Source organism: Protopterus annectens, chromosome 8.part1 (assembly GCF_019279795.1).
Source record: "Protopterus annectens isolate FY-2018-M chromosome 8.part1, PAN1.0, whole genome shotgun sequence".
Taxonomy (NCBI): Eukaryota; Metazoa; Chordata; order Ceratodontiformes; family Protopteridae; genus Protopterus; species Protopterus annectens.
In genome coordinates this window covers 256,612,800-256,638,495 of record NC_056742.1, presented here as the reverse complement: position 1 = coordinate 256,638,495, position 25,696 = coordinate 256,612,800, and positions in this window count along the sequence as shown.

The following is a 25,696-nucleotide window of genomic DNA, read 5'->3' as shown; positions in this document are numbered from 1 at the left end:
ATCTGATATACCTTAGAGGTGTTTTTGCTAGAAAATTCCTTAGTTTTCAAAATATGTTCACAGGCACTGCAGTGTCCGCATGGGAAGCATCCAACCAAAGGGTCACCAAAAATTGTCGTTTGAACTGTTGTGGCAGGTTTATATCTTTTGTAATGAGTTAATTGAGAATGAATAGTGCGACCCCTGTGATATGAGAAAGCACATTTCTCTGGTAAAATCTCATTAAGATATTCATCAGCCTTCAGAATGTCCCAGTGTTTATTAATAATCTCCCTAAATCTGATTGTATTGTTTTTGTATTTGTTTTTGTAATTTTGTTCCGACCTCATTTGTTCCTGAACATAGTTTGGTCAAGGATATTCATGACTTTTGTAGATTGGTTTATCTCAAAAAAATTTTTTCAGATAATGATTTTTCTCAAAAATCTTCTGGTTTTAAATTCGGTAAGTCGGATTTTCAACCACCAATGTACAAACATGTTGCTATTTTTAAGGAATGTGTCATTAAAGATTTACATTTTTCAACCAGATACCAACCTACTAACGCATACAATCTTACCCAAGCAGAAAAAACTAGCGTTACAAGAACTTCAACAGAATCATGACATTGTTATCACCCCAGCCGATAAGGGAGGTGGTATTGTGGTTATGGATCTCCAAATGTATCAAGCTGAAGCTTTGAAGCAACTATCTGATGCTCGATTTTATATCAAGATAGGTGTTGATCTGACACCTAACTTTAAAATACATATAGATTCATTTTTGGATCTAGCTATGGATGAAGAAATTATTAGTAAACATGTTTGTAAACAACTTAAAGTGGCTGAGCCTATTGCTCAATATTTATATCTTCTTCCAAAAATTCACAAACATCCTACCAACCCCCCTGGGAGGCCCATTGTTTCTGGGAGAGGCTCTCTAACCGAACCATTATCTGCTTTCCTCGCTTACTATCTTAAATCTTTATTGCCTAATGTTAGATCTAGGCTACAAGACACAACTGAATTTTTAAACATCATTCAGAATTCACAGTTGGAAGCAGATTGGTGGTTATGCACACTAGATGTCTCATCCCTTTACACGAGCATTCCCCATGACGCTGGTATTTCTGCCATTTCTTATTGGTTGGATAGGTTGCACTTATATACTAATGGTTTCAATAATTTCCTTTTGACACTTACTGATTATGTATTAAGAAAAAACATTTTTTATTTTGAGGGACAAGCTTATTGGCAGATCAGAGGCACGGCTATGGGGGCATCCTTTGCCCCCATATATGCTGATTTATTTATGGGATTTTTCGAACAATCATTCATATATGATTCTGATCATAACTTGTATATTAACAACTTGGATATCTGGAGAAGATATTTAGATGATTGTTGGATGGTGTGGCGGGGCGATAAGACACAAGTATTTGATTTTGTTAAATATCTAAATATCAATCCATGGGAGATCCAATTCACTTTAAATATACAACATCAAGAAATTGTGTTTCTGGATGTAGTAGTTTGTAGACAGGAAGATCACACACTTGCTACTAGGGTATATAGGAAGTTCCTGCAATACAATACATTATTACATGCATCCAGTTTTCATCCCCGCCACATCATCCAAAACATCCCGAAATCTCAATTTTTACACCTCAAACGCATTTGTTCATCTGATGAGGATTATAGAGTATGTGCACAAGATCTATCTAATAGGCTTGTGAGTCATGGATATTCCAAACATCATATTTCCAATACTTTGAACTTGACTAAGCAGACATCTCGCTCCACTGTATTACAATACAAACAACATAGGAATGAGGACAAAGCTAATATTGCTCAACCAATCAGGCTTATTACTACCTTTGGGAACAATACAATCAGATTTAGGGAGATTATTAATAAACACTGGGACATTCTGAAGGCTGATGAATATCTTAATGAGATTTTACCAGAGAAATGTGCTTTCTCATATCGCAGGGGTCGCACTATTCTTTCTCAATTAACTCATTACAAAAGATATAAACCTGCCACAACAGTTCAAACGACAATTTTTGGTGACCCTTTGGTTGGATGCTTCCCATGCGGACACTGCAGTGCCTGTGAACATATTTTGAAAACTAAGGAATTTTCTAGCAAAAACACCTCTAAGGTATATCAGATCAACATTTTCGGCAACCGCAGTTCAGATTGGGTTATCTATTTAGCGACATGCACCTGTTCTTCATTTTATGTTGGTCAGACATCTAGACCTTTGAAATTTAGAATTAGTGAACATCTTAGTGCCATCAGAAATCACAGGTTGTCCAATGCGTTATATAAACATACTATCAGTCACCCTACTTCACAATTTAAATTTGTTATTATTGACAAGATTTCTATGCATAGAAGCTTTAAAGCAGGCTGGCACGATAGACTTAATAATATGGAATCAACTTGGATTACCAGGTTAGGGGCTCTTTTCAAACCTGGATTAAATGAATTGGAATAAGTGTCAGCCTACTTTTCTATGCATTATAATATGCATATTTCCTATGTATCATGGAATGTATCCTTTATGTATTATTACATGAATATTATCACATTTCTAATATTGCATATATCATTCTATATGAATATAATATTGTTTTTAGCACTAATTGTGTATTATAACTTTAGTCATGTTTTTGATATATGCATATTGAATGTGGGTTAATTTAGGGATATGCCTTTAAGACATCTTGTTATGTCAACACATCTTTCTATATAAAGGTTGCACCAGGATGGAGCACTTTTTCATTATTGTAATTATTTACACTGAAGAAGGCTTAATACAGCCGAAACCGTTATGTTTTTGGATTAATAAATGATGATAATATAGCCGTATTCTACCTTGTGCTGGTTCGTTTTTGGATCGTTTTTTCAAGTAACTGGTTGAACCTTGCACTTAGTCTCATGTGTGTGTCTTTGGTTTGGTTTATGAAATAAAATTGTGCCTAGTGTAACATTTGAAAAGGAAGCTAGATTAAACTTATCCAGAAAACAAAAGCATAATCTACACTTTGTTTTTGCAGTATTTGTTTTAAGACTCTAAAAGATAAAATCAACTATTATTCTTATAGCAGTTATAGTGACAGTATTCTGTTATATATAATCAGTATTCTGTTATATATAATCAGTCTGCAGAGCCATGGACAAGGGTAAGGTGGTTCACACAGCCTATCTAGACCTTGCCAAGGCCTTTGACACCATCCCCCACTCTGGAATCATAGATAAACTTATTAAGCTGGGCATTAATCCCTACGTCACCCAATGGGTTGCTAACTGGCTTACTGACAGAACCCACACTGTATAAGTAGCCAACTCCAAATCCAGCTCCAGACAAGTGACAAGTGAAGTACCTCAGGGTTCAGTCCTGGAACCGCTCTTGTTTGGCATCTACTTCTTTGAAGTACAGGCCAACACTAAGGGACTCTGGCTAACAAAGTTCACAGATGACTGTAAACTGGGAGCCATTATTGAATCCCCAAATTATGTGGATTCTCTACAAAAGGGCCTTACATAAACAGATGGTTGGTGCCAGAGCCATGGGCTCAAGCTCAATGCCAAGAAATGTATAGTTATCACCTTTGGGAAAAAACATGTACCTGTGAATTACCATATAGGTGGCAGTACACTAAACACCGAAAGTGTGATAAGAGACTTAGGGACACAGGTGGACAGTGGTCTCACCTTCGATAACCACATCGCCACAACAGTCAGGAAATCCTTCTATGTGGCACACCTCATCACTAAGGGCTTTTCATCCAGAAAAAAGGAGGTCATCGTCCCACTGTACTCATCCCTCATTAGACCCATTATAGAATACAACACCCCATTTGGTATGTACCTCTCAAGACATCTGCAACAACTGGAACGGCCACAGAAATACCTCACTAAAAGAATCACAGGCCTAAAGCAGATGCCCTATGCTGACCACCTTAAAAAACTCCAGTTATACTCTGTCGCATATCGTCTACTCAGAGGCGATCTCTGCTTAACATACAAGACCATGTCAAACCCAGAGCTGTTGGACATGCTACACTTAAAGAAATCCCAATCCCTCAGAGCCACACACTCCAGGGATCTAAACCTTGTCATCAAAATAAACAAAACATGCTGTAGGGATAGGTTCCTGACCCAGAGACTCCCCAGACTCTGGAATAGATTGCCCATACATGTCAAGCAGAGTACCTCTTTGGCCCTCTTCAAAAGGAACTTTGATGATTGGATGAGAGTAAGGAAATTCTGCAAACACAAGATTTTGGACAGTGCCAAACAGTGTGGTTGAAGACTTGTTATGATTAAATACAAACGTGTTAGTATTGAGGCAAAAACATTTTTTTAAAGTTTTAGCAGTCCTTATCAACATAAGATGGATATGGTCATCAGCATGAAATAGTGATATGAAAGTTTGATAGATCCAAAATTAGCTGATTCTGGAAAATGGGGGAAAGGATAGAGCCCAGTGCATATGCTTATGGGAATCCAGAGTGTAATGCCCCTATATCTCAATGGCTTCCATCTAAAGAGACCCTCAAAGGTCTATAATTCAGATAGGAGTCAAAACACTTAACTAACTCTGTCAGTGTGACATAGTAGCTTTGCATGCTTTGGTGTGTGTGACACATACTCCACTCTCTGCACTATGTGCTTATGTTGTACTACAGTATATTACAGGCTACGATTCCTGAAATTTCATTTCACATAATACTGTTGCACATACAATTCATATATTACCTGCTCACAGTTGTATGTATTGTATTCTATAATCTGTTATTTGTTGTTTTACAATTTATCGCAACACTTTATTCTTTAATTTTTCTTTCTGGTAAAGTTGTTCATGCTCTTTTGGACAGCGTATTATTCAAACCTCAAACAAAAGTTTACATAATAAATCAAGATAAAATGAAGAATTGCATGATTCATTTTGCAAAAATATACTCATATTTTTATCACAACATAAACATGCATTGTGTAATAAGAGTATGCTAATCCATTAGTGAGTTTTATAATATACTTATGTATCTTATAGGATAACAGATGCATTCTTCTTCATTTTGCTATTTAACTCACAAACTGTTTGAAAATATAGTACCCTAACACTCATATATTTATATAACATGCTGATGTATGGCAGGATATAGTACCCTAACACTCTTATATTCATATAACATGCTGATGTATGGCAGGATATAGTACCCTAACACTCTTGTATTCACATAACATGCTGATAAATGGCAGGATATAATACCTTAACACTCATATATTTATTTATTTATTTGACATTTGTTAATTGGGTTAGTCTGACTGGGCAACTAGCCCTTTATCAGTGGAGCCCAAGGAGAACTCCTGCATATACAAAAATGCAATACAAAATACAACGAAGAATACAATAAACTTTGCAATAACAAAAGAGTCGCAGAATAAAAATTATTTACAATTAAACAGCATATTAGAACATTCAAGGTTGAGAGTGACAAAGTATACAAAGACCATGTATATGTAATAGTAACTCAAAGTAAAGCGAGATCCCAGGAAGAACTGAGGGGAACTAGAGGAAGTAATTTAGGGGGGAGCGGGGCATGGGCAGGACCATGACTTAAGCAGGTTGTCTTTTAGACGCTTTTTGAAGCTATAAGTATTAGCGATCGTTCTTAAGCACAGGGGAAGTTCATATAACATGCTGATATATGGCAGGCTAGATATGGTTAGACATTAGAGAGGGTGGCTGTCTGTAACAGGACTGTTACATGTGAAATTACTAAACATGACGTTATCAGCTTGAGTAGCTTAGAATGTGGCATACTGTTAAAAGGAGCACACTTAGGTGATGCGGTACGGCAAGAGGTGTAAAACAAAGTTAAACGACTGGAAAAGAATAATAGGCTGTATTAGACACTCATGGGACTGAAAGAAATCATCTTTCAAAGCAGTTTGCCAAGGGGAGCTACGACACGGTTCAGTAACGTAAGATGAAAGAAGATATAAGGATAGGCCCAGAAGGAAAGGGATGTTTTTAAAGGATAATGTCAAAGTATGTATGAACATACCTCTCATCTTCTTAGAGCAAGAAATCTGGACAAATCCATAAATAAAGATGGGACAAAGTGCCAAAAATAGGGGCAATTTTTAAATAATGCTTTTACAAACTTAAAACAATGATAGAATAACAGGTTTTGCTTTAGGGTGCATTTTCTGAAGGGTATGGAGTCTGAAACTTAAGTGCCTGTCATTATTTTCTGTCTTCAGTCTTTAATGACTTGCCAATAATTTGCCTGGAAACCATAATTTTATGGAAAATGGACTGAAAAATGAGGCGAAAATCTGGACATTCTGCAAAATTCTCTACAGTTGAGAGGTATGTGTATGAACTGGAATTCATTATTGTTGGATGGATTAAAGTGACACTTCAGGAAATTTATAAGTAACTTTTGGTGTAAAGTGGGTGATAGAGTATAAACTAGGATAGCTTATGGTACAAAGACTGAAGATGGTAGAATAATGGAAGAGGTAAGAGATGGCAGCAAATTAGTAGGTGTAAATATAGTAACAGAAGAGCAGCTGACATCCTATTGCCTTCCCCCCTTGTGCCCTATTTCACCCTAATTGCTCCTCATACAACATGGCATTCCCTAGTCAATCTAGACCTATGGCTTATTATGTTACCCACACTTACTCATCCAATGTTGTCTAATATTGGAATTACAATGAAACAATTTTATTTCAGTTTGCAGATTATTTATTAACAAATTTTCAAATAAAATCATTTATAACTCAATTTGCAGAAATCATCAGTTATTTTCTATATACACATTTTCTGTTATACTCCTGTTCCTGAGATTAAAAATGTAAATTGGCTTTTCTACTGTCTTTGAGCACACCCAGGTCATAGCGTGACATTTTCTTAGTTCTTGTATAGCATTATTGTAAAAAAAGCAGTATGACAGATGTAAAACTTCTGTAATATAAATTTAAGATGTCACAACGTTGCTGTTGGGCATTACAGTTCCACTGATGCAAAGGCAGAATGGTGAGAAAAATAAGTATCTGAATTATAGTGCATGTGTAATACGATAATCCTGAACCTTTTCACATTGTGCTTTGTCTTTTTACAGAGCAATACATTGGAAGCCTTCAAGACCAGTCTGCTGAGTTATCTTGAATCAGAGACAGTAGGTGAGTTGAGGTATACACTGTTATTGCTTCCACATGACTTTCTGACACACCTCCTCTAGAACTAGTGCCATTATGACTTAGGTTACAATGTGTCACTTATTGCATCCTATCTATGTTAGTTAGTAAATGCACAGAGATTCTGTCAATGGACTATTTGTTTCCATTTGTAGAATAAATGCTACTTCTGATGGGCAAAATGCATATTGCGACCTCCTTTGTCTAACCCACCATTGCTATGATAGAGGATACAGTATTTCTGATAAGAGAAAAGATAATATAGTCACTCGTTGTTATGCATTAAAACACTTGGTGGAAATTTCCAGTGAAATTATTTGAATAAAACAATCTGGGATTACAGATTTAAATTGTTGCTATTTAAAAAAAATGTTCTGCTCATTTGCATATTTGTGTATTGCATGCATCATTTTGAATCACATAAACCACTGATAAATGAATTCTTAAACTGTCAGAGTCTTTGCCTCCTTAAATGAACTATTTAGAACTCCAGTATTTCTACAGCTTTATCATGTTAAGATACTGTTCTAATTTGCCTTGAAGTGCAGTGTAGTTTTTGAAGTAAAACAGCTTAACTTGATTGTTTATAACTAACATGCAACTTCAGTGAGTACAGCAATGTTTTCTTTTCATTTTTTTCATAAATTAGAGACGTTGCTTTGTTATCATTGCTTATAATCAGAACACTTTTTTTTTAGAAATAATTTCATATACTTATACATGTATTTATTTGTACATGGCTTTGTTTGGTGTGTGGTTTATCCTAAATCGAAAAGGTATTATTTCTTGCACAATTTAAAAAATATAATCCCAGAGACTCCCCCATCTATAGAATGGACTACCCTCTCCACATTAAGCAAAGTACCTCTTTAACCCTTTATAAGTGCAAGCTGGATAACTAGATCCGAAACACAAAATATACCCCAGGATTCCACCCATGTCCCTGCTGGACAGGGGCATTGGGTGCTGACTTGCCTAAACATGGGCTAAACTGTTGGATAGGCTTATAAGGGCCTCAGGGCCAATAGCCTAGTAACCTCCTATGATCCAAATAATGGGCAAATCCATATTAGTCCATGCCTTCCCACAGAATCTTTCATAATATTCTATTACATGTGATCCACTATCTCAGATTTTAGCTCAGTTAAAATTTTTATTTCCACCATCACATACACCAAGGATAAAGAGTAATAAACTAATTCATCATTTTAGAAAACAGCTAATTTCATAGCCCCCAAAATAGATGAACTGTAGTCAAAGAAGTAACTCAAATATAGCCTCCCCTTTTTTGCATGCAGCAGTTTCTCAGAAGAACTCAAAACTATGCAAGTTACAATAAATTCTACAGATTCATAGCCTTTTTTCCAGGCAAGAAAACCACTGCCATCTATTAATAATTGCTATGCGATTATCAATAAAATTCAGAGTTAGCGTTATCACCTCACAGCACAACGTTGTCCCATTCGATTCTCAGCTAGAGCGTCTTCTGTGCGGAGGCATATGTGAATGGGCGTGCCTTCGTTGAAGGTTGTGCGTCAGGGCTGGTAACTCAGCACGTAAAAATCCACTACCAAACATTAGCAGACCGGAGTTCCACTGTAGCGACCCCTAACCAGGGTAAGCCGAAAGATACAACAAGATGGTTACTAAGCTAATGACCCAAGGGGCCTTTCTAAGCCTAGCCAAGTTTTCCCAAAAGAATAATGATCCAAATAGGGCATTGAGGGCCAGGCATTTATAAGCTATCTCTGCCATAAGGGACATGAGTGCCAGGCCTGCTGTAAATTTCCTATTCCCCATGCACTTATCTAGGTTGTGCTCTAACTGGGTAATGGCTTCACATGGATGGGAAGCCTGTTCCAAAGGATGGGCAGTCTCAGGGACACATACAGTCTCTTCAGCATGTTCTATTTAAGTCACAGACAAAATTCAGGTCCCTAGACCTTGTATTTCTGGTACTTTTTTGACTTACCAATATGTAGGAGATTCATAATACAGATTTAATACTAGGCTGACATCTTTACCGACTCATTAGAGATGAGACATCTAGCCACTTTGTTAATCATCTACTAATCAAAGTAACCAACAGCAATCTCCATTCTCAGAGCCTGAACAAACCCTCACTTAACACTTCACAAAGTCATATTTCTATTCGTGACCAAGTGTTCTCTATCCATGCTTGTAAACTTTGCAAATCCCCTTCCTCTCTCACTTAAAGACAAATATTCTTATACTCTTCTATAGACTCAAACAGATGGCATCCAGCTGGAGACTGACAACCTATGAAAACTAAATTATGGAAATAGTTAACTGCTTTGTTATTTACAAAAGCGGCTAGATCAAAGCCTTAACTTCCATCATCACATCCAACAAAACAAAATCAAAACAAATGAATAAATAAACAAGTCCCTGATTTGGGAGGGAAAGTGCAATATTTTACTTCCTATCCCTGATGGTAGAAATGCTGTAAAGAAAAGGCATAACTACTATGTTAGCAAGACTATGGCTTTCTGTTATTACGGTAGGTTCGGAGGAGAATTGATGTTTTTTACAAAAGCACTGCTAACTCTTCTATTGTTTTATTAACATGACCCTCTGAGAACAAGACTTCTGCTCACCGACATTCCTTTTCTTCTCATCTCTTTTCCTAAGCTTCAGTTATACAATCATACCTTGTTAGTTTTATCACCCAAGCTGTGGAAATCTATTCCTTCCAACATCAGATGACTTACTACTTATAATAAATTCAGAATTGCTTGTAAACACTATCTAACCAAATCAACCACTTGTGACCAGTCATTAGCAAGTGTCTTACATAAAGTCTCTCCTTACTTTACACTAGCATTCCCTGTGCTATATTATACTATACATCTCTGCAGACACTATTTATACTCCCCACTCTTTAAATCTATTCAAGTATTTTTCCTCATACTACATTCATTTCTCACTTCAGTTATACTACTAGCATCCTTCATTCTCTCCCTAATATCCCCTCTTTATGCATGTCACACTTTTAAACTTCCTCCTGCTACATAATTATGTACTGTGTATATCTGTGTGTGTGTGTGTGTGTGTGTGTGTGTGTGTGTGTGTGTGTGTGTGTGTGTGTGTGTGTGTGTGTGTGTGTGTATATATATATATATATATATATATATATATGTGTGTGTGTGTGTGTGTGTGTATATATATATATATATATATATATATATATATATATATGTGTGTGTATATCTATCTATCTATATATATATATATATATATATATATATATATATATATATATATATATATATATATATATATATTTATATATGGGTCTACTTCATTTGCCCTAACTTCCGATTGACCGACACCCATTTGCCCGAGACCAAATGACCGAAATTTCATTTGACCGACACTTCATTTGACCGACAAGTATTATTGGCAAGAAAATGGGATATGCCCCCATCCACACTGTAGAGCGACCCTGGAGTTAGAATATATAGTTGGGGGGGTGGGGTGAAGCCCCCCACTTAATTTCATATTATATTGTTTAGTTTTACTTTAATATTGCTTAGTAAAACAAAAGTAAGTGGGGGCTTTGCTCCCCACACCCCCAATTGTGGGGGGGCTGTGCCCCCCTACCCCCCCCTAACTATATATTCTAACTCCAGGGTCGCACTACAGTGGGGAAGTGGTAGACCCATATATATATATATATATATATATATATATATATATATATATATATATGTATGTATGTATGTATGGGTCCTCTTCAAAACATCTAAAACCCATAACATCTAATTTCATAACATTGAGAACAGAATATCTAAAACCCAAAACAACTAAAACCCATAACATTGAATTTCATAACATCTAACAGTACAAATCACATGAAAATAACATCCCCTCCACATATAATGACACCAAGCTACCAAACACACTTTTTACTATATTTTTGCAGGGGGGCTTGATGCAGTGGGGTTAGGAAATTATCTTTTTTCCATTATAGTGCAATCTTGGAGTTGGCATATTTAATGTACGGGTGGTGTTGGGGGTGGAGCCCCCCACATGGGGGGTGCAGGGGGGCTTGCCCCCCTGCAGAAACGTAGTAAAAAGTGTGTTTTGTAGTTTGCTGTGATTATATGTGGAGGGGATGTTGTTTTCTTGTCATCTGAAGTGAGAAGACCTATATATATATATATATATATATATATATATATATATATATATATATATATATATATATATATATATATATACATATATATATATGGTTCCCCTTCACAAGATCGAATGACTGGAAGCTCAAAATGCATAAGCTCAAGACCAGAATCTTGAACTTCCATTCACTCAAATTGTGAATGGGAAGTTTAGGGTTAGACAAAAAAGAGTTTAGTTACCTTTTTTCAGGGGGCTAGGTCCCCCTGCACCCTTGCAGCTGTCATCTAAGAGCTGCGTGACCGCACTATGGCGGAGGACTGGGAAATCCTCAGTTTTGTGCTTTTGCATATAGAGCGGAACAAGAGATTTCCCTTTTCTTCGCTGTAGTGCGATCTTGGAGTAGGAATATTTAAGTAGGGGGGTGTAGGGGGGCGAAGCCCCACTGCAAAAACATTAGAAAGGTGTATTTTTTATTTTTTTTATTTCCCCTTCACATTTTTGAGTTTCTGTAAACTCGAGATTCTGGCTTCGGGGTTATGAATTTCGAATTTATAGGAATTCAGTCTTGTGACGGGGAAACTATATATATATATATATATATATATATATATATATATATATATATAAAACTCTACTAATTCAAGCACTCGTTGTTAATTTTAAAAGTATTGGTACCATATGTAGTGATGAATCTCATAGTATTTGTACATATTGCTTTTTTATCATGATCAACACTCAATAATTTGTTCCTATCTTGCATTTTGCCATATTTAAGAGCACCCGTAATTAGATTGCTATAATAGCCTCTATGTATAAACCTCGCATGCATATTTGCTGCCTCTTTATCAAACTCCTGCTCATCACTACATAGGCATTTCAGTCTAGTGAATTGAGCCTTTGGTATATTCTCAGTGATGTGTCTAGGATGACAGCTATTCGCGTACAATAATGAATTCTTAGTAAAAGGTTTTCTGTATATACTGGTCTTAACTGTTCCAGCTAACAATTTAGTAACATTGACATCCAAGAAGTCTATAGTAAATTGCTCAATCTTACTGGTAAAACAAAAGTGTATTTTTGAAGAGTGCGGTTATTCGACAGTGGTGACTTTTTTTGCTATTCGATTTGCATCCAGAGTGTGAATTTATGTACAACTGACTTTTGTTGGGTTTTTTGTAAGCGTGTGGATTACAATTGAGAACAATTTTGGTTTGAACAACATTCGGATGATTATGGTGACTGGCTTTAATTTGCGACAGTACTTGGATGGACTGGCTTCTGATAAAGATGATGTCACGTTGTTTTCTGAAAGGGAAGAACCTTTTTTGCAGGTACATAATAAAGTGATGATGAAAACTGATATGGAAACTAGTTTTAAATGTCTAACAGAGTGTACTAAGAAGTTGAGAAATTATGTCTGGCATATTAAACTACTCAAAGCTTATGTAACTGCTGGTATAGCGCCAAGAGGCCTACGGGTATATATAGAACCGGGGGTGGGCCAAGATGATGAGCCATTCATTAATAAATGGCGTGAGATACAAAAAATATCTTCCAAAATATTTTTGGAATAATTAACAGAGTATTATGATAGTCATTTGACGTTATTTACAGAAGATGTGAATGAAAGTTATGAACATTTGCAAAAATTTAGCAATGATAGCAATTTTGTTATAAGGAATAATAAATATAAACAAGAGATGGAAAACTATGAAAAGGAATTGCAGAAGTGTAAAATGAAGAAATATACCAGAGATGTAAATGATTTGAAAGATGGGGCCATGTATACTTGGAAACAAAGAAAACAGATGGCACATTTCAACACAGATAAGAAAGATAAAAAGCAAGTGATTAAAAGAAAGAGGGCACGTTCGTTTTTGAAAAGAGACATAACTGCTATTAATGTTCATGGTGACTCTAGTACTTAAGAATTTTCTTCAAATCCAACGAACACAGGTGTAGATGTGATAGAACATGGTGATATTCTTTCTCCTGATATGAAGCGTACTAAGGGCCCTTTAGAAAAGGGGGAAAGAAACATAAAAAGTGGAGACATCGAGAAGGAATTCAGGAACAAACTTAGTTTAACTTCACATGACAATGTGTCTAATGAAAATGATTTGATAGTGAATTTAACATCTCATATTTTGACCAAAAATGAGAGTAATGTGCTTAATAAAGGTTTGAATTATGTACCTGCATTTTTTGTTTCACATGTGTCTGTTGTTGCAGATGTTAAAAACTTCTGTCGTTCTTTAAATCTGAAGTTTTTCTTTAATGATAAAGGTGAGAAAGTGCCACCCAGTGGATTTAAAGTTAAAAAATCCACTTTTCAGCCTCCTTATCATCCAGTAGTAAAAATGTTTGAAGAGTGTGTGTTAAATGAATTACATAGTAATCAAGATACTATATTTAGAAATTATAGTAATAATATGAATAAACAGGAAAAGGACGCTCTACATAAACTACAGGATGATGATAGGATAGTGATAGTTAAGGCTGATAAAGGAGGGGCAATTGTTATATGGGAATCTAAAGATTACGACAAAGAAGTTCTTAGACAATTGAATGATCACACTTCATATATGAGGTTACCTTTTGATCCTAGTAATGGCTTTAAAGCTACTATAGATGCATTTTTGGAGGATGCAGTTAATAAAGGGAAGTTAACAACGGATATCTGTCAGCAATCGGTAGTATCTGAAATGGTACCTCCTACATTTTATATACTTCCTAAGATACACAAAACTATTTTAAATCCTCCGGGTAGACCTATAGTATCTAGTAGGAATTCATTGATAGAGCCATTATCCATGTATTTGGAGGATAAACTCAAATTTTTATTACCTTCGATTAGAGCCCGTATTAAAGATTGTACTGAATTTTTGAGACTTATGGATGACATAAGTGTTCCCTCGCATGCATATTTGTGTACTCTTGATGTTCAGTCATTGTATACCAGTATTCCTCATAAAAAGGGCCTAGCTGCGGTTAATTATTGGGCTGAATATTCTGGCTTTTATACTAAAGCCCAAATTGATTTTCTGCTCAGAATGTTGAGTATGGTATTAGAGCATAATTCTTTTATGTATAAAAAGGAATGGTTTCTGCAGATGAAAGGTACTACTATGGGTACTAATTTTGCACCCATTTATGCAGACCTTTTTATGGGCTATTTGGAGGCTAGGATGATATACAATGACAAAAATATATACAAACAATATATGGACATGTGGCGACGATATTTAGATGATTGATATGGTACCAATACTTTTAAAATTAAGCAGGTTATACAGAAACATTGGTCAATCTTAAAAAATGATCCATATTTTGACCAAATAGTAGGTGACCATTGTAGTTTTGGATTCCGTAGAGGAAAGAATTTAGGGGAACATCTTAATAAGCACAAAAAGTCTTCTTTTATGGACAAAAAATTATTTAGGGAAACCATGAAGGGTAGTATGTTTTGTCGAAATTGTATATATTGTAAAATAGTACCTAAGACTAAATCTTTCACTTCTCCCAATACTACTAAAGTTTTTGACATTAGAAGCTTAATCACATGTAAGACAAGTTGGATAATTTATATGGTGATATGTAGATGTGGAGCCTTCTATGTAGGACAAACATCCAGGATTTTCAAAAATAGAATAGCACTACATGCTAGTGATATAAATTGTAAAAGAACATGAAGTGCTTTGTATAAACATCAGTTAGAACATAAAAGTGCACACGTTATTTATGTAGGGATAGATAGAGTATTGGGTGAATCATTGTCTATTTTACAAAAGAATAGAATTCTGGATAAAAAAGAAAAAAAAATGTGGATTTTGAATTTGGGTGCCCTTTTTAAACCAGGGCTTAATGAAAGTTTCTGAATTCAGTATCATAGTATTTCTATTCATATGTATATGAATAGTAATATTTCTTTTATATTTTGAACAGATGATTTTTGTGAATTTATGCAATATAGGCTTGTATAAGTAGTTAGAATATGCCTGTTCAGTTATTGTTGTTGTAATATTTGCTATTTGTGGGTATGTGTCTTTAAATGGGCGTTTAAATGTGTAATATAAATGTACGGCAAGTTTATCCGGGTACTGTGAACACTGATGATGCCTATATGGTGAAACCGGTCTGTAGTACTAGGAATCATGGCAGTCAGAAGCCAGGATTAATGGAAGTTAATAAAATTGGGTGAAAAGAGTTGCTGTTCACTTATTTGGCCAAGAGAATTGGATGTTTACGAGTGCTGGAATTAGTAGAGTTGTGCTTTATGGTCCGTGCACAGTTGTGTGGTTGGTCGAATGTACGGGCACCTATCGAGTAGGAGTTTATATATATATATATATATATATATATATATATATATATATATATATATATATATATATATAAAGATATATAGCATAGTTACAGCTTTAATTGGATTTACTCTTTTTATTGCAAGTAACTGATCATTATGTTTATACTTTTCTAAATTTATCTCCTGTCAAATGTCACATCTGGCCCAATATGGGTCTAAAAAAGGTTGATTAGTATCAGTACTCTACCCCAGAAAATAAGTAAATAAACATAGGACAGATTCAGATGACACTGTCTCATCACAGTATGTGAATTTGCATGATAAGCAGGCTGCATTTCAGAAAACACAGTAAAATGATGTGGCCAGACAAAATAACTGGCTCAGCCATATTATGATAAAGACTTTATAATGAGGAGCTGTGCATGCTGTCAAGCCATAACAAGATGACAGAGTGATTCTTAATGGCTTTAATGCCATGCCACAAGCTCCACCCTCTGCATATTTGGAAACAGCCAAACACCCTTGTCCCAAATGAGTAAATCTCAGAGTAATGTTAGGATTTGCTGCAGCCATGGTAAATGTGTATCTCTTGGAGGCTCTAGGAATGCAGTAGCAGATGCAGAACTGACTAATACACCAAGAACATGTTTCATTCCATTAAGATGCATCTGCCCAAGTTTTTTTTTTTCCCAAACTGCACACACTATATTATTATAGTGATTATAAAAAGATCCCTTAAAGCGGGATTGCTTATACACAATATTTGAACCTTACGTACACCAAGGTTACCCATAGTAGCTCACCATGAAGATTATAGTTTTTCACAGAGGAAACGGTGTAGTCTCACTGTCATCTGTTTTATTATATACTGCATTCATGTAACAGAGTTGCAGGACTAGATGCTCACAGTGCTTTTTAACATTATACCTAGCACATTGATCAACAGCTAACACACAGTGACTTTGTGTATACTAAGATAAGGAGTAAAAAGCACCAATCACAATAAAAATACAAACTATGTATGTACCACTGTTCCAATCACTGTCATTGAATGTGATCTATTTAGTTGCTCTTGGATTGAAGTCTTTGCTGCAATTTACATGGCTTTTTACATAGAAAAGAAAAATATATATACATGGCTTGTTACAGCTACGTAGAACTTAGATCTGTTGAAGCTCTGACAAGGGTAAAAGTGCTCATCTCTTGTTTTGACAATAAACCGTGTCTTAAACAACCAATACTAGCTTAAACCCTGTTTTATTATTTTTAGTAAGAATGCAAAGTGATCTTTACATAGATCTTATAAAGTAGTTTTGACAACGGTCTATTTTAATAATTTGTATGCTGACACCAAGATTAATCATTCCTTACAACTACTTCCATTTTGTATTTTGTTCTTCCTTAAGGAAAGTGCGCACTACCCTTAAAACTGGAAAACTGCATTTCTTCAGTACTATGATGTGTTGTTGGATTATGCATTCATCTTGGTTATTCCCTGGTAACCAGGTCAATTTGGAAGTGCAAGGATTGGCTTACTGGCTTTATATGCAAGAAGAAGAGGCATTTTCTTTCTTATAAACTATTGTAACAGATTTACACCTACACTTCAAACAAAACATTTTCCGAGAACAAAGGTAGTCCATCACATCTTGGCAAACAAGATGGGTGACATTCCTGCAGGTTCCAGTAATGTCCAAGGTCTTTTGTGAGACTATTTTATACATGCTCCAAGCTCTGAGTTTCAAAGACCATTTGTATCATGATAGCACCATACCCTGGATCTTCCCAAAATTAACAACTTGAAATAAGAAAAGAAAAACAAGCACTGGAGATACAATTAAAAAAATAGAGAACCTCCAATGGAAGGTAATATACCTAAGAACAAATGTTGAAAATAAATTGGTTACTAGAAGGCTTAGAATTACCTAAAGACCTATATAGAATAATGTGGATCCTGACTACAACAACAAATGGCATGATATACTGGAAGAAACAGGATTGAGACTCTAGTAGAAAACAACAAATGTAAAAAGGCCATATTTGAAGTAACCATTACAGAAATGGAAACAAAACTGGACAGAATATCAAAACCAGGAAACTTAGAAATCTGTTAAGAGATAAAAATGACTACAGCCACAACAACCTAAAATCAGTAGATAATGGCATCTACTTCCCAATAGCCCTGGCACCTAACATGATGCAAGATTTGGAGACTCATGGACTAGTCCTGGTAGGACCCCACACCCCCCCTACTTAAATATACCAACTCTGAGATCTCACCACAGTGGAGGAAATGACAAAGTCCCAAAAATGGCCCAGTGATTTTTTTCCCCTAGGAAAAAAATCGCTGTTCCATGCTTTCGGTATTTTGCCATTTTGCGTAATGACGTTCAACTAAACCGCGTTCGCAATTCAGTGTGTTTGCTAATATAATAGGGACCCATCAAGACCACTCACACTGCATCCATCACATATATTGTCCACCACACACACTGACCAAATTATGCTAAGGCACTAAAAAGCAATCTTCACAGACCTCAAATACTTCCTAAGCCTGTAAAAAGGTAATGTCTATCCTCAGCAATCTCTAAAGCTCTCACCAAAATCTACACTGAACACCACACATACAACTAAAAACAATACTACACTCAGTGGTGCTCCAAAAGTAAAGCCTGTAAAACAAGCAAACACATTACGTAAGACTTTGTCATAGGTGACTCCATTGTGTGATACACAGATCTCCCACTGACCATCCTGACCAAGTACTAGATAACAGTTAGTTCCTTATCTGAATCCAGGATTTGCCAAGTCAAGTCACTATACCATGTAGGTGTTAATGACTTGAGCTGTACCTCCCTTGACTATATTCAGAGAGACATTAATGATCTCTCTGAATATGTGTCTCAGGTAGGTATGTGCCTTGCATTAAGCAGCACTCTACCTTCACTAAGAGTGATGCCACTGTATGAACAAAAGAGGACTGATTTTAATAATTGACTTAGTTTCTGTTGTCTTTCCAGGGGGATTCAATATTTGTCAGCACTGGAGGATATGGTTAATAATGCTTTACAAAGGATATTCTACACTGGTCCCACCCCCTGGCTTCTGAATATTGGCTCAAACTTTATCCACCCCTTCAAACCTTTTTTTAGGTAATGCCAAATAGAAAAACATACCAACATAGCAAATAAAATCCAAAGGCGCAAGAAATAAAATCCTGAAAAACTAAAGATGTTACTGTTCAATGCTAGGAGCCTAAACAAGAAGCTTCACACTCTACAAGCTGTCCTCACTCTGGAGAGTACAGACAACTGTGCTGCTACTCAGACATGGTTTAAATCCAGAGAAAGTACTCTGGCAGTGCAAGGCTTCAGCATCTTCCACACATTCAGACCATCAGCTGCACAGACAGGGACAAAAGCTGTAAGAGTCTCTATCTACATTAGCTACAAGTATACCGATAGGTTGGTTATACATGGGCAAATCACCATGGACAAAGTCCCGCACTATATCCTACTAAGCTCTACATTACCCTCTATTTTCCAAGATTCCTGCAGCTCATACCTGGACCTACTGTAAACACTCACCATTAAACCAAATATTCTCTTCATGAGAGACTTAAATTATCCCTTTATAAACTGGGAAGCATACACTGCCTCAAACCTGCAGGAACAATTATTTCTGTACTTTATTAATATAAATACCCTTCACCATATAGTGTGCACACTTACCAGAGGTTCACGAATACTGGACCTGGTATCACCAATATGAGAGACTGATACACCCCGCCTCCAACTAATGAGGTCAGATTACATAGCCGTCTGCTTCAAAATAAAAATCAACTTTGTAACTACAGTATTTCCTGTAACAGTTGGAATCTATTCCAAAGCAAACTACATTCAATTAAATGATTGTCAAAGTTCTGTGTCCCTACTAACCCCAAATTCACAGCAACCTGTGGGGAATTGTTCACATAAACCCTGTATAACCATGTAAATGGCTGTATACAGACTGCTGTACCTACTAGAAGTAAATGCAAAACAAACTCCTAACACCAACCACACTGATGAAACCCTAACCTTAATAGGGTATATAACAAAAGAAAAAAAAATGATGTCTAAAATCATGAGAAGTGACTCCCATAATGGTAAGAGCTCTTTAATTAAACTAAATAGGAAACTCACTCAATTGGACATATAAACCTCTACATACCTCATTGGATTTCCAGCTGGCTCATAGATAGGACCCATGAAGTCAGGGTTGGTGAGACCACCTCCACTAAAATACCAGTCTACAGCAGGGTACCTTAAGACTCTGTACTTGGCATCTACTTCTTGGAAGTGAAGGCTAATGTCAAGGACTACAGATTGGGAGATATCACAAACTCCCTACAAACATCGTACAAGAGGGTCTAATACAGACACATGACTGGTGCCAACATTATGGATTAAAAGTCAATGCCAAGTACATAATACTGCCTTTTGAGAAAAAGGCCAATCAGGTTAATTACTCCATTAATAAGACACCCCTAAGAGGTGACCCCAGTAGTCAGAGACCTAGGAACATATATAGACAGTAATGTGGCCTTTGACCAACATGTGGCCAAGGTAGTAAGAAAATCATTCTGTTACTCAACTTATATGTAAGATAATGGCATCTAGGAAGTCATAGTGCTGCTTTATTTGGCCCTTATCAGACCCATAATTAAGTGTAATGTCCCCTTCAGCATGCACCTGACCAGATATGTGCAACTTCTCGAATGCCTACAAAGTTTCCTTACCAGGAGAATACAGGGCATAAACACACTGCCCTGTATGGATCACCTTAAACCCTATCTCTGTCTAGCTGTGATGGACCTTTTGCACAGCACATCCACAAAATGAACAGCATCAGAACCAGAGTCCATCCCTAACCCTATTTAAGCAGAAACTTAACCACTGGATGGGAAATCAGAAATTCACTACAGGTCTGGTCCCCATGTCTATGATAAACAGAAGCAGGCAGTAACTATGCCCAAACTGACATTGTCCCCCCTCATAACCTTTAGAAATTTCCTAACTAACATACTCCATTAGTAAATGGCCATGATACACTGGGATACAACTGGGTTGGGTTACATGGCTAGGCTTATAAAGAGCCCTGGAGGTCATTAACCTATTATATACATATGAACCAGAAAGGGCAACAATGAATTTCCAGGATACATACAGCAAAGGACAGCACCCTCCATCCATGACCAGATGAGCCATTCACTAACATAAACACATGCACAAGAACAAAATCTGGAACCTTTCCAGGATCCCATTAACAGATGCAGAGACCAAAGTGGTGGAACAAAGGTTTACCTTTATTACACAAAACAGAAAAAACTTTGTTACTACAGTCATTGACCTTAATCTGTTTGTAGAAAACTGAATCTTAAAATATATTTTCATGAGAGAGTAAAGAGAAACAAGACAAATGAGAAAAGGCAATGAGCTGAGAACAGATCAGCAGCAAGGAACGATGAAACCAAATGGAAACATGGCACCTTCTGCCCTCTACTTCACCCTACCATTTGGGCACATGGAGGGAAATGTGAGGATGGCATTCATAGAATTTTAGCTAAACCTTGCAAGAGGAAATTTTTATACCTTCATACAAGAACTGTCAGATCTAAAATGACTCCATGAAGACAAGAAGGGTTATGAAAGCAGACAAAGGGGGTGGCATCTTCATCACAGACTCTGAAATGTGCAATATAAATTTTAAAGATATGCTAAGGAATTATAAATTCTACAATAGATTGGATGTTGAACAGGTCACAAAAAGTTACAAGGTCATTGACATCAGACTAACTGAGTTTAACTCAGTGGGACTAGCGGACAATGATTTGTTTAGCTTTCTGTCAGTCCCCCATTCTAGGATTCTACAATATTTTGGCATCCTGAAATCTCACAAAAATGTGGATTAGCTTTCATTATCACTAAGTGGTTGCAAGAGGTGGTTGAACCATTGATCCTTTATCCATTTGATTGGAATTTAATAATTTAAGTTTAAAGGTCTTGCTGGAAGTGCTACTGCCTTCATTTTGGAGTCACTCATTTTCTTGAAAAAAAAAAAATTAAAGGAATAAAAATACAACTGGAGACAATATTAGGCACGACTGATGTGGTAGCCAAAATAAAGATGCAAACTACTGTTCATTGAATGTAATCTATTTAAGTGCTCTTGGATTAAAGCCTTTGCTGTACATTATATGATTTTTTATAAACAAGGTACATGAATTACATGCACTTCTGGATGTCCACTCCCCTGAGATTCTCTGTTTATTTGAAACCTGGTTAAAACCTAACACTAAAGACAATGAAGTGTTACCACCTGGGTACAACATACACAGGCTGGATCGTGCTTCGAGGAAGGGGGTGGGGTAGCTGTACTCTATAAATCTTAGTTGAATGTCACCATAGATGTAATACAACCACCTCAGATTAATAACTCAGAGATTCTTGCCACCAAATCGCAACTTAATAAAAATAAATGCATTAATATCATCTGTATGTACATTCCCCCGGGTAACAATATATCCACATTTGAAGATATCCTGCACTGGCTATCATGTCACTACCCCCAAGAAACCCTACTACCTAGAGACTTTAACATAGACTGCGGTACCTGTTCCTCAGAATCCCCAACCACCCATATTAACCTGCATACATTTACACAAATTATATCCACCCCTACCAGGATAGGTAAACCCAACCAAAAAGAAAGTATACTTGACTGGGTACTCATAAATAGTCACCCCCAGCTGTACACCTCTGGTACCCTCCTTGATGGCCTAAGCGATCACCTTCTCACGTATGTAATTAAGCACAAAACCATTAATTCCCCAACAACCCTTACTCAGAAAGGTTAGAAACAATAAAAACTTTGACCCTGCCAAATTCCAACAAGAACTAAACTCCTGTAATTGGTCTATTCTAAAACACCTCCCCTTAGAGGAAGCAGTAGCATACTTTAACAACAAATTCCTTGAGATCCTTGATTTGCATGCACCTGTTCATTCAAAGAGAACCAAGGCATAAACTGCGCCATGGCTTTCTAAAGAGTCTAAACTTAAAATTACCCTTAGAAACAGCGCATGGGTTTTATGGCATTCTTCTAAGGACCCTCAAGATCACATTAAATCCAGGCAATCCAGGAATGAAACCAAAAAATCAATTTTACAAGACAAAAAACAATACTACTGTAAGTTACAGACAGTAAATCAAAATAATCCTCAGAAGTTTTGGGCAGGTTTAAATAATCTATTACATCCTGGACAAACTTCAACCCCAATCCCTGCTGCTATTATTGATAAAACCCCTGAGGATGAATCTGACAGTTTTATCCGATCCTTTACTGAAACAATTCAAGCCCTAGCTAGCCAACTACCTCCTAGCTCCCCTGGTCCAGAAAGTAGCACCCCTAGAAACCTACTCGTGTTCAGCTTCCAACCAGTCGCCACTTCACATATCTGTACCTTGATCAAAAAATTAAACCCCACTACAACGTACCTACAAAAATCAGCTGATGCTATTGCTTACCCCGTCTCAATACTAATCAATCGAACCATAGTAGAAGCTAAAATTCCCACCATCTGGAAAATATCTTATGTAATCCCACTTCACAAAGGAGGCAGCTCTACTGAATTCTCCAATTATAGGCCAATAGCTATACTCTCGCCACTTGCAAAGATTATGGAAAAATGTATTCATAGACAACTCATGCACCACCTAATCCAGAATCACCTTATGCCAGACACTCAGCATGGCTTCCATCCTCATCACAGCACTACTTCAGCCCTCCTAGCCTTTACCAACACCATAAACCATAATTGCAACAATAATTATATATCCTCAGCCCTCTTCTTGGATCTTTCCAAGGCATTCAATATGGTTGATCACCAACTTTTAATCCACACCCTGCAAACAGTCTGTCAAGATACTAGAGCCCTTCAATGGTTTCAATCCTACCTGAATGGTCGACAGCAGGCTGTCCTCTGGCAGAACAAACTCTCTGACCTTCTACCTAACACCCTTGGAGTACCACAAGGCTCTATACTAGGGCCCTTGCTGTTCTCCATCTTCATTAACGACCTTTATACTGTCCTCCCAAAAGTCAGCTGTATCCAATATGCTGATGACTCTACTCTGATTTGCTCAGCCACATCTCCAGTAGAATTATGGTCAGCTACCCAGACCATCTTTAATACAAAAGAAAACTGGCTTTCTGAACATTGTCTGACCCTAAATCCCCAAAAAACTAAAATGCTGTTATTTTCACCAACACGTAGGTCTACCACTTTCACCTTTACCATAAAATCATATGATGGCACAATAATCTCCTCTGACCCCTCTACAAAACTATTAGGTGTCATCATAGACAATAATCTAAAATTTAACCAAACTATCAAAACCATCAATAAAAAAACTAGGGTCACTTTACAGAATAAAAGCCTTCCTAACCCCTCCAGCTAAAATTGCCATAGCTCACTCTCACCTTCTTTCAACCCTTCTGTATGCATCCCCTCTACTCTCAAATTTAAACAAGACTGTCCTTAACAAACTCTCAATTTGCTACAACCACATTGCCAGGTTTGCCACTGGGCTGCCTTTTAGGACACATCATTGCATCAATCTAAATCAGCTTGGGTGGCTTGAACTACCCAGCCTAATCCAGTATAACCAACTGATTATGGCCTATAAAATCCTCTATAATCTGGACAATACTCCTGCACTTAAAAATATTATCACCCCCTATAACAATCCTAGACCACTTTGATCCTCTAACAAACTACTAATTCAGACTAGCAAAATTAATAACACAGCTGGTGATTCTCTCTTTGCAAACTCTGTAAGTAGATCCTGGAACTCTCTTCCAGCTGATATTACCTTACTTTCCACCTTAGGTCAATTTAAAACTAGACTCAAACAACATTTGTCACTTAACTGGCTATGTCAATGTATCAAGCCTGGCTAACTCTCTCTAGAATGTGTAAAAATCTGCTAACCAGTTTACTGTGTAATTTAATTTAATCCTGACTTGCGCTCAGGATTAACTTTAACCTGTGGAACTTGTTTAATTTGCTTACTTATGTAATCTCTGTAAATAGTCTGTTTGCAATATGTAATGCTGGTATTATGTAATGCTGTATCTGCTTACCCTTGGAGCTTTTCTCCCCGGGCCTCTGCTGAAAATGGACATGCATCCAGTCGGACTATCCCAGTCAACAAATGTAAAATAAATAAATAAAATAAATAAATAAATAAATAAAATAAATTTATAAGGAAAATAGGAAAAGTATATGTTACTTGTAACCTCCATGTATAATTTAGATCTGATGAAGCTCTGTCCAAGGTGAAAGCACTCATCTATTGTTTTAACTTAATAAACTGTTGTTTAAATAGGCAATACCAGTCTGAGTCCTGTTTTCTTATTTTTAATTAGACTGCAAAGTGATCTTTGACAAGAATCTTACATAAGAAGTTTTCAGAATATATGCCGATATCAAGATTTGTTATTCCTGAGAAAATAGTTTTACCATTTTTTTGCTTTTTTGGACCTTAAGAAATATGTACACTATGCTTAAGGTGGGAAAACTACATTTCCTCCGTCAGTACTGTTATATAAAAGTATCTATCTATCTATCTATCTATCTATCTATCTATCTATCTATCTATCTATCTATCTATCTATATCATTTGCACTGGTGAGAAAAGGTGCTGCCTCTACCAGGAAGTGTACTGGATGATCCACCATCCTGTCTAGACGTGTGAGTTCTAAGCTTCATCATTTGTGTGATTTGGTTGTCTGCCTCCCATCATGTGGCTAGATCTATCTGGACATTATGAGTATGTTAATTAGAGCTCATCCCAAGCATGATAAACATTGTGAAAAGTACTACATGATGCATCCAGTTCCACCCCCCTGAGGATTACATAACAGGCGAGGACTGACTGAACGGTCTTCCCATAATTAGCCATTACAGTACTAGAGCACCTTAGAGTATTCTGTTGTGT